Raw genomic sequence first — 9964 nt, forward strand, 5'->3', positions numbered from 1 at the left:
AGCTGTAAATGAATGAGTTTTTACCTTCATTAGAGTGTCCAAATACTCGTCCATAAAATAATCAGTACTTTTTACTACAGTTTCCATCAAACACCTATCTACAGTTACCCACTTTTTGTAGGTAACTTCATCAATCACATCATCAGTGAACTTTGCATTAGAGACACCAGGACATTCTTTACAAATATCCATAAAACATTGTTGCGATGGTGGATCGCACATCTTCTTGACTAGGCAAGAATGATAAGTTTTCAAAGCAGTTTTATCTCCATCCAAAACAAAATTTTGCATCTTAGCACCAATCATCATCAGCTTAATGTTTTGGTGTAAGGTACACACACACAAACAGTATTTGTGCCACTTCTTCCAGCCAGGATACAGTTCCTTGGTCTTAATTCACAAAACTTGGAAAACCCTATTTTCTTTGCAGGGATATTTTCCTTAAATAATTGGTATATTTCTTGCAAATTTGCCAACACTAGCCTCTTTTGAACCTGGATCTTTCCATCTTTATTTCTTATGGTCACACAATCTTTTTTCCCCAGCATCATTCTACTAATTTCGTCAGAATTGTAGAAGTCTTTTACACGGTCAACAATATTCTCATTTAGAGTTCTTCCAGGTTTAGGATTAGGATTTGACAAAATTCCTTTTTCTTTTACTAACAGTTTTACTGCATGAGCCATGCAGTTTGTCACTCCAAATTATTCTTCTATTTTCCGACAGCTCCAACTCATAGGTAAGATAGACAAAATCATCATGTTTTCACTTCTTTTTGTTGTTTGAGCAAACTTTTCTTTTGACTGTTGAATAATCTCTGATTCATCTTCGGAATGTTCAGTAATAACTTATTCAAGGCTTGATTCTGGTAGTAAGTTCTTTTCTAAGCTAGACTTTATTTTATCAAGTTTTTTCTTTGTATAGGTAGGCACAGCAAACTTTTTCTTCTTTAGTGGTGACTCACCAATGAGTTCCAGTGACTTGTTCAAATAGTCTACAGAAGATTGAGGATCAATAAAAGACTCGTTTACATTATCGCTACTGCAAGGTAAAACTACTTCTGTTTTGTGTTTGTCACTAACCTTTTTCCTACATACATCACATAGTTTCATGCCACTAATGATTCCTAAGTCTAGAGAGCACATCCAGTCTGTTACATTTCTTAGTGATTGTACACGGACTTTCTTATGTTGTTCTACTTTAAAAGGGTTACAACATTACCACATACATGGCACAGCGTACACTAAGACTACACTGCTCTATATTGATCACTTGGACAACTTAACACTAAAACACAGTACAATATAGAGCACTCATAAGTTTTTGCTATGATTATTTCATACACATTTTAATGTAGGGTGAAGGCCCCACTTATGGCCACATTAATGGCATGTTTTTAGGTTTTATCATGTTTAACTTGTAGGAATGAAAATATAATACTTAATCTTACCTCTCAGTAAATTAAGTTTCTTCTGATGCTTTGTACAACATGTAGAATACAAAAAACAGATTGTGTGTTGCTTAAAGAAAAACACTACATAACTCAACTTCTGCAACACAGATCTTTTCATTAAATGGGGACTTCAAACAAGACCAAAAAAAGAAATGTTTCTATAGACAATTGGTAGCCCATTTCATATTGCTTATTATAATCTGTGGTAGGACTGGCTGGTATTCCAAAGGAGCTTAAAATTGCACCCGTTACATTAAGGTGGCCATAAATGGGGTAGCGGCCAAAACTAGAGCCTTGACCCTATATGAAAATCTCACACTTTTTTAAATAAAAAGTGAATGTCGTATAAAATCATAAGATTCTTAAGTTATTATTTTTTTATACACACTACTGGACATTAAAATTGCTACACCAAAATGAAATGCAAATGATAAATGGGTATTCATTGGACAAATATATTATACTAGATTTGACATGTGATTACATTTTCACGCAATTTGGGTGCATAGATCCTGAGAAATCAGTACCCAGAACCACCACCTCTGGCCGTAATAACGGCCTTGATATGCCTGGGCATTGAGTCAAACAGAGCTTGGATGGCATGTACAGGTACAGCTGCCCATGCAGCTTCAACACGATACCACAGTTCATCAAGAGTAGTGACTGGCGTATTGTGAGGAGCCAGTTGCTCGGCCACCATTCACCAGACGTTTTCAATTGGTGAGACATCTGGAGAATGTGCTGGCCAGGGCAGCTGTCGAACATTTTCTGTGTCCAGAAAGGCCCATACAGGGCCTGCAACATGCGGTCGTGCATTATCCTGCTGAAATGTAGGGTTTCGCAGGGATCGAATGAAGGGTAGAGCCACGGGTCGTAACACATCTGAAATGTAACGTCCACTGTTCAAAGTGCCGTCAATGCGAACAAGAGGTGACCGAGACGTGTAACCAATGGCACCCCATACCATCACGCCGGGTTATTCTCCAGTGTGGTGATGACGAATACACGCTTCCAATGTGCATTCACTGCGGTGTCGCCAAATATGGATGCGACCATCATGATGCTGTAAACAGAACCTGATTCATCCAAAAAAATGACGTTTTGCCATTTGTGCACCCAGGTTCATCACTGAGTACCCATCGCAGGTGCTCCTGTCTGTGATGCAGCGTCGAGGGGAACCGCAGTCATGGTCTCCGAGCTGATAGCTCATGCTGCTGCAAATGTCGTCGAACTGTTCGTGCAGATGGTTGTTGTCTTGCAAACGTCCCCATCTGTTGACTCAGAGATCGAGACATGGCTGCATGATCCGTTACAGTGATGCGAATAAGGTACCTGTCGTCTCGACTGCTAGTGATACGAGGCCATTGGGATCCAGCACGGCGTTCTGTCTTACCCTCCTGAACCCACTGATTCCATATTCTGATAACAGTCATTGGATCTCGACCAATGCGAGCAGCAATGTCATGATACGATGAACCGCAATTGGTATAAGCTACAATCTGACCTCTGTCAAAGTCGGAAATGTGGTGGTACGCATTTCTCCTCCTTACACGAGGCATCACAACGACGTTTCACCAGGCAACGCCGGTCAACTGCTGTTTGTGTATGAGAAATCGGTTGGAAACTTTCCTCATGTCAGCACGTTGTAGGTGTCGCCACCAGTGCCAACCTTGTGTGAATGCTCTGAAAAGCTGCTCATTTGCATATCACAGTATCCTCTTCCTGTCGGTTAAATTTCGCGTCAGTAGTGCGTCATCTTCGTGGTGTAGCAATTTTAATGGCCAGTAGTGTATTTTATTCTTGCATTAAAATATTTAATGAATTAACAAACAGTAAGAGAGTAATGTTGCATAAAAAGGCTAATGTAATAATTTAAGCTTGTTCGAATTACATAGGCCTACCTTAGTATTCATAGCCTAGAAATAGTCTGCTTTTCACCTCACTAGTGTGTATTGTGGTAGTAAAATATTATTTTATACAAGAACCCATTGAGATCCCATCTTGAAATTTTGCATGCATATAGTCAGTCAGACTGGACAACACATACAATTTTTATAAAAAAAAATCCAAGGGTACGTATTTTGGAAATTTCAAAAAATGTTTTTTTTTAATAGTTTAAAATTTTCAGATTTAGGTAGCATAGTTACATATCAAATCAAATGGAATTTTTAGAGGAAAACAATGGTGCAAGTTTGAGCTCTCTAGGTTGTGTAGTTTTTGAGCTACAGCATTTTAAAGCAATCATTGATTGATCAAAAACAGAGTTTTTTTTTATTTTTAAGCCCTTGAAACTCAAAAACCAAAGGTCAGAAAAATTAAAAATTGGAAATTTCAAATTTAAACTAGTGTTAGTGGGTACATTACCCGAAAAAAAATTCATCCAAATCTGAAATATCAAGGTTCAGACCGTTAGTTGATTTGAGGTGGAATGACCCAGGAAGATCCTGCTCCATGGGTTCCACAGAAGCATCGGAGGTATGATGACGATGATGTGTGCAGCAATATGACCATGTAGGTTGCAGCAATTTGACCATGTAGTGCATAACAAAAACTGCGTGTACTCAAGGGAGGACTAGGCACACTTGTTGCAAAAACTGGTGTTAATGCATTTCAGAGATGCTCAATACAATTTACAGCCTGTGCAGGATAGTGGCTTATTAAGTTATGCACAATCAGCTCATGGTATTGCGATAGTGTTCTTGCTTCCTGAGCACAGGGTCCTGGGTTCGATTCCCGGCGGGGTCTGGGATTTTCCCTGCCTCGAGATGGCTGGGTGTTGTGTCATCTTCATCGTCATCCATCCCCGTTACAGTCGGAGGAAAGCAATGGCAAACCACGTCCTCTAGGACCTTGCCTAGTTGACGGTGCGGGTCTCCCGCATCGTCCCCCTACGCTCCTTGAAGTATGGGACCTCATCACTACATCAAATTTTGCACAACATAGATTACAGGGATTTCAAGGGAAGCAGTGGATGGTTGCATAACTTCAAATGCTAGAGAACTGGAAGACTTAAGATAATGAAATTTCAAACGAAGTGTCAGCTTGATGTAGGACCAAAAATTTGTAGATGAGAAACAAACTTACCCCATCATTCAGTAAGAAATTTGTTATCAAGTCCAATCAGTTGGGATTTGAAGAGGAAATGCATATGAAAGGAACACTGGGAATTGGAGGTACCAAGATAGTTGTCTCAAGATCAATTAATATCAATGCCTTAACACATTTGCATACAATTATGCCAACTGTTAATGTGGATGGTAAATTTGCTGGAAAGTTATTTATTGTACTGCGATTAGTTGGACGTGCTCTGTCCCTGAAATTCTTGCTTGTGCACGTGATCTTGCAAGGACAGAAGGGAACATTTAAGTTGCAGCATGCAATAGTGAGAAAATGGGCTTGAAAGAACTACTATGAGCACTGCTTTTGGCCAATGGCTGGTCAAAATAACTTGCTTTTGCTTGATTCTGTCTGCGTATAAAAGTCCTACTTCTTTAGAGCAAACTATCCCTCCTGAAAATGTGTGACATTGCAATTCATGCCACCTGGAACCACAGGACATATGTAGCCTTTGGATGTTTGCTTTTTATTTTTGTTCCTATAAAACATATCACACAATCTGGAGCTATGCTTTAAAGGATAGCTGCTTTGACGATAAGCTCCATGACAGACTGTTGCTTGCCATCACATTTCATTAGTTCTTGCTACCCTGTTACACTAGTAAGACTCCATACGCATTCTATAAGAGTGGATACGTAGCTGAATGTCCTGCATGGTTTGTAACGCCCAAGGGGTTCGACTTCGATCTTGATTGTTGCAAACCTTTGTGACCACTGTGGCGCACCATTCTGCAGTCAGTGTTCATGGCGCTAGTTAATGTTTTGTTTTGAACATTTCTTAAATGTCGACATTGTCCATTTTGTGAAGTGTAATACACACATCCCATAGAAGGTTGATCTCTGCACTTCTCACATACGTTTGCTGTCACCCTCCTTTTGGGCATGGTTAGTCATTAGCAGCTAATGTTTTTCATGTCATAATTGTTAACACAACACTTTCAAATGGTCCTTACTAAAGACTAAACTTGTGACCCTGCACTCGGGGGTTCCTTGTAAGTTTTTTTGTGCTTTCTCTCATTAAATCTTGCGCTAAAGAATTCAGATGATATCTCTCAGCAGACGTGATTTCATTTTCCCCCATCCTGAGTTATTCTAAAGCCATGTGTAGTTAAATACTTTTTGTGGTTTCTTCTGTGAATATTTTAACATCTTATAATTATACAGCCAGACTTGTCTGGAGTAAATTACTTCTCCAATAGACAGTTTGGGCAAGGCTTGTGTCTGCTGGCTGGCAAAACAAACTGTCACATTATGTTTCTATTTTCATTTAAATTATTGAAAAAACCTTTTTGCCCATATTTTACGCAACCTATAATCTGTTCTTATATTATTCATTAATTCCAAATTTTTAACCGACTTTAACTCTACAACAAAGTGTGCATACGTTAAGCAACTATCAGTATGGGGACTTCCAAAGCCAAGATTGAAACATTTGCAGAATACTTTTTTTACTTTGGAAGAGAGCAGCCCAACAAATCTTGTTAAACTCTAGAAGCATTGTACCTATCACGCATTTTTTAAAGATTTAACTGTGGTGAAAGATATGACCAGTTAATTTTATTCCTACTGTAATGAGAAGATCTGTATTTATATGTAAGTATATCTTTCTTAATGAACTGAATCTTCTCTTTGTCCCTTTCCTGCAGCTCGCAAGTTCGTCCACCTCAATTCTCCTAAGGCAGTACACACTCCAGTCACTTCCGGAAGAATATGTATGAAATAAATGCAATCTGTCAAGTCAAATAATTTCATTGTATACACGTTTTGTTTTGGCTACAAATTAAATCAAACTTACCTGTCACTTTTCTGAATGTTGAGGCACCTACACGAATCTCTCAGCCTCTTCCTCTCAAATAGTATGAGACTGACACAGATGATTTTACTTTTATCAATTTCTGTGTCTGTATGTCTTTTAGGCAAGTAAGAAATTGCAGTGCTCAACTTCTGTCACATTCATATACAGGCTGTCTCTAAAACGAATAAGATTCCTGAAACATAAACATCCTGTTTTGCATGTTATTTGCTTTGTTGTTTCGTATGGTTACAACCTATATTCAGGTCTTCATTTGAGTGTGCAATCATGCACATCTTACTCTTTTGATGTCGATGACTCTTGATTTGTCTTCCAATTTTCACTTCCTGGACTGTTTCAGAATATTCTGAATCTTTAACACATTAATAATGATGTTCCAACAAGAACTTTCTAAAATAGATACTAATCTTACAGTGAAACAGTGGCTTAACATAAAAGAGAATTATGCGGGACAATGTGCATAGTCTAACTGTCACTTAAACAGTTGGTTTATTTCATAGGATGTCGTCTGATTGCCCGATAAACACATTCGAGTGTAAAAGCTTTTAAATTTTACCTTCTGAGTGTCAATCATGTCCTATTAAACAATGATAAATTGAGTTGTGGAATCTTGAGAAAAGATGTCGACTTTTATGAAAATTTGCTACATTCCAAAATGTAGCTTTTTAAAATGGGAAATATTTAGTTTTTTTCATAAATTCTGGTAGCCACTGTGTGAGGCTCATATTAAGGTACAAAAAACCGAAAAAAAATATTTTACAAGAATGGCGTTTGTTGAGTTTTGTTAAACTGGTCTGCATTTGGATCATGCCTGTTAGAGAATGCTTGTGTTACAAACAACCTCTGAGCTGATGACAGGTATAGTCACTAGCACTTTCCATTGCAATCCAAGTGTTGCTAACACAACACTTATCCCATGGTAGTAATAAAACATTTTGTAAAGTCTGGGTTCAAAATATTTGCACAGCCTATCTCTGCATAAAGTTTTAAACACCTTTGGGACTTAAAAGCAGAGCCCCATTATCACCATGAGCTTCCGAACAGGACCTAAGTCACACTGCTCACATGCTGTGGCAGTGACTATTTGCCCTTCAGTCATAAGACAAGGGACATAAGTGTCAGTTTTACAATTACATCATTTTTCTAAAAGCAATAGCTTCTATCCACATCATCATACGCGTTAAGTCTTGAATCCGTCATCTGCATTATTCTCCCTCCCCTCCCCACTCTTCCTCCTCCTTGCTAACATCCTCATTTTCACTGCATTATCTTAAGTTACTATTAACGAGCATTACTTTGCTCTTCCTTTGATACATTAGATGTTGCTGTTGCCCCCAGTCAACTGATTTAGTTCGTACTGATCTAGTAAGTTTTCATTATGTATCTTAAGTATTTTTGTGCTCAGTTGTGTACTGCTAATCTCAGAATCGATCAATGCAGACAGGAGACATGGTCTGATGTAGTGATAAACCGAATCTACTGCCACATCAGTCAGGCTAAATTTTGTATGTGGAGTATATTTGTAGGCAAGTATACAACCTATCTATTTCTTTGTAGTCTATGTGCAAATGTACAAGTTTACGTCCTCCATGCTTACGTATCTCAATATGTGTAAGAGGTTAAGTTTATCTAAGAAGGCTCATCTAACACATCCAGATCTTTAACTGCAAATAATTCAGTGAATGGCAAGCAGATTTTTAGACCACCAAGTTCCAGAGTAAAAAAGAGCTTTTACACAGGTGATCAAAATTATTCAACCACACTACTGGCTAGTGAGGAGAAATGTGATTGTAACAGGTAGAGTTTACCAGAAAAATTTAGACCAAAGTACAAAAATATAAACATCAAGTATGTCATTTCCATTTATTAACAGATAACACATATCTGATGTTAGATCTGTTGCAAAACAAGAACACTTTTCATTGTTGGGTTGTAAAGCTGAGAACTTTCTGAGTTTTATTCTCTTTGCGACAAAGTTTCCCACAACAATAAGTTCATCCAAACATAAAGATGACTCAAATTGCATTTCTGTGCTAATTAAAAATTATTCTACGTGTATGACAACAAAAAAAGCATAATGCTAGAATACCAATCTTTTAGTAGAGTAGAATTTTGTACATCAAGTACCTCAAGCCACAGCACTTGTTGCAAATGAAAATAACCTGCTAATTAATTTGAGTAGATAAAGAATCTACTCACCAAGCGGTGGCAGGAGAACACACACATAAAAGGTACTACAGTTTGCTAGCTTTCAGAGCCAATGGTTCCTCCTCCTGGCAGGAGGGTTGAATGGTTATTTCCAAAAGTTTATTATTTTTGTTGCTAATTAATTTAATTTTCCTTGCAATATTTATGTAAGTCCTTCTTTATGAGAGAAAGGCAGAGTCCATTGCCCAAGTGTAATCACTCAATGTAGCTCTTCTTTCATATCTATTAACATTGGGGTTTGCTTCTGATCTGCAAAGAACACATTTCTGCAGCAAATCGATAAGGGCCCAAAATGCTCCATAATCTAGGTGCAAAGGACAAATTGCTTGATGGGCAGCCTAGAAGTTACCCATGTGCCACACAGAGCAAAGGTGAAACAGTCTGCTTTACATATGTTTAAGGTGATGTTAGGAGATGTGTTGCTGCTCGTAGTCCTACACAGATTCTTACCAAAACAGTTGTGAAAGAATGATATTCACTTCCCACACAGCCCATAAATAACTTCATTAATAGCATCACATACAGTTGAATGTACCATATTGCAGCTAAGGTAAGAACACTCTGCAATTGGTTTTTCTAGGACTAAAGTAAACTAACAAATATCTGGTACTTGTTATACATGTTTTAAGTCAGACAATATGCCTTAGGGCAGCGTCGCTGCAGCACTCCACTCACCTAGTGAGTGCAGCACCATATCGCCACATGAATACACTGGCATAAATACCGCTGCACCTTGACTGCTCAGTCATTCGTGTACTTCATCTGATAGCATTCATTACTATCTCCACTGTACTTCTGTCTACTCTTTGACGACTTCGCTTTGATACTGGTTTTCCTCTTTGGTTTCAATTTGGATTGTGGCTTGTACTTGACCTGTTGACAGCATTAGATTGAAGGTTCATTGTACTTTGTTGTTGCATAGGTTGCTATTGACTTGCTCTTGCTGTGTCAGGTCCACCATTCGATCAGCCCAACTCCGGCATGGGTTTGAGTCCTCTCTGCAGGCGGTCTTCTCACTTTGCGTCACCACCATTTCTCTTCTGTTTCGTGACGTGCACCAGTATCCAGCCACTTTTGGACATAGCAACTGGTGATGTGGAAAAAAGGAAGTTGTTTCATACCATGGATGCAAAATTGGTTAGTCTCTTGAGTAACAGCAGCAGCTGACGCACCAGCAGCAGATACAAACAGACTTGTAACAAACAGCACTTCGGCTCTTGGCGGACAAACTTCGTGTGCAGAGGCCACTGCGCCCCAGGGACCGGCACCCTCTGTACTCTACACGACATTCCGTCCTCTGTCATTTCCTGCTTTCAGTGACACTACAGAGGACTGGAACACACATTTGACTAAAGCAACATTTCATGGCTTTTT

This window comes from Schistocerca piceifrons, chromosome 1 (assembly GCF_021461385.2).
Source record: "Schistocerca piceifrons isolate TAMUIC-IGC-003096 chromosome 1, iqSchPice1.1, whole genome shotgun sequence".
Taxonomy (NCBI): Eukaryota; Metazoa; Arthropoda; class Insecta; order Orthoptera; family Acrididae; genus Schistocerca; species Schistocerca piceifrons.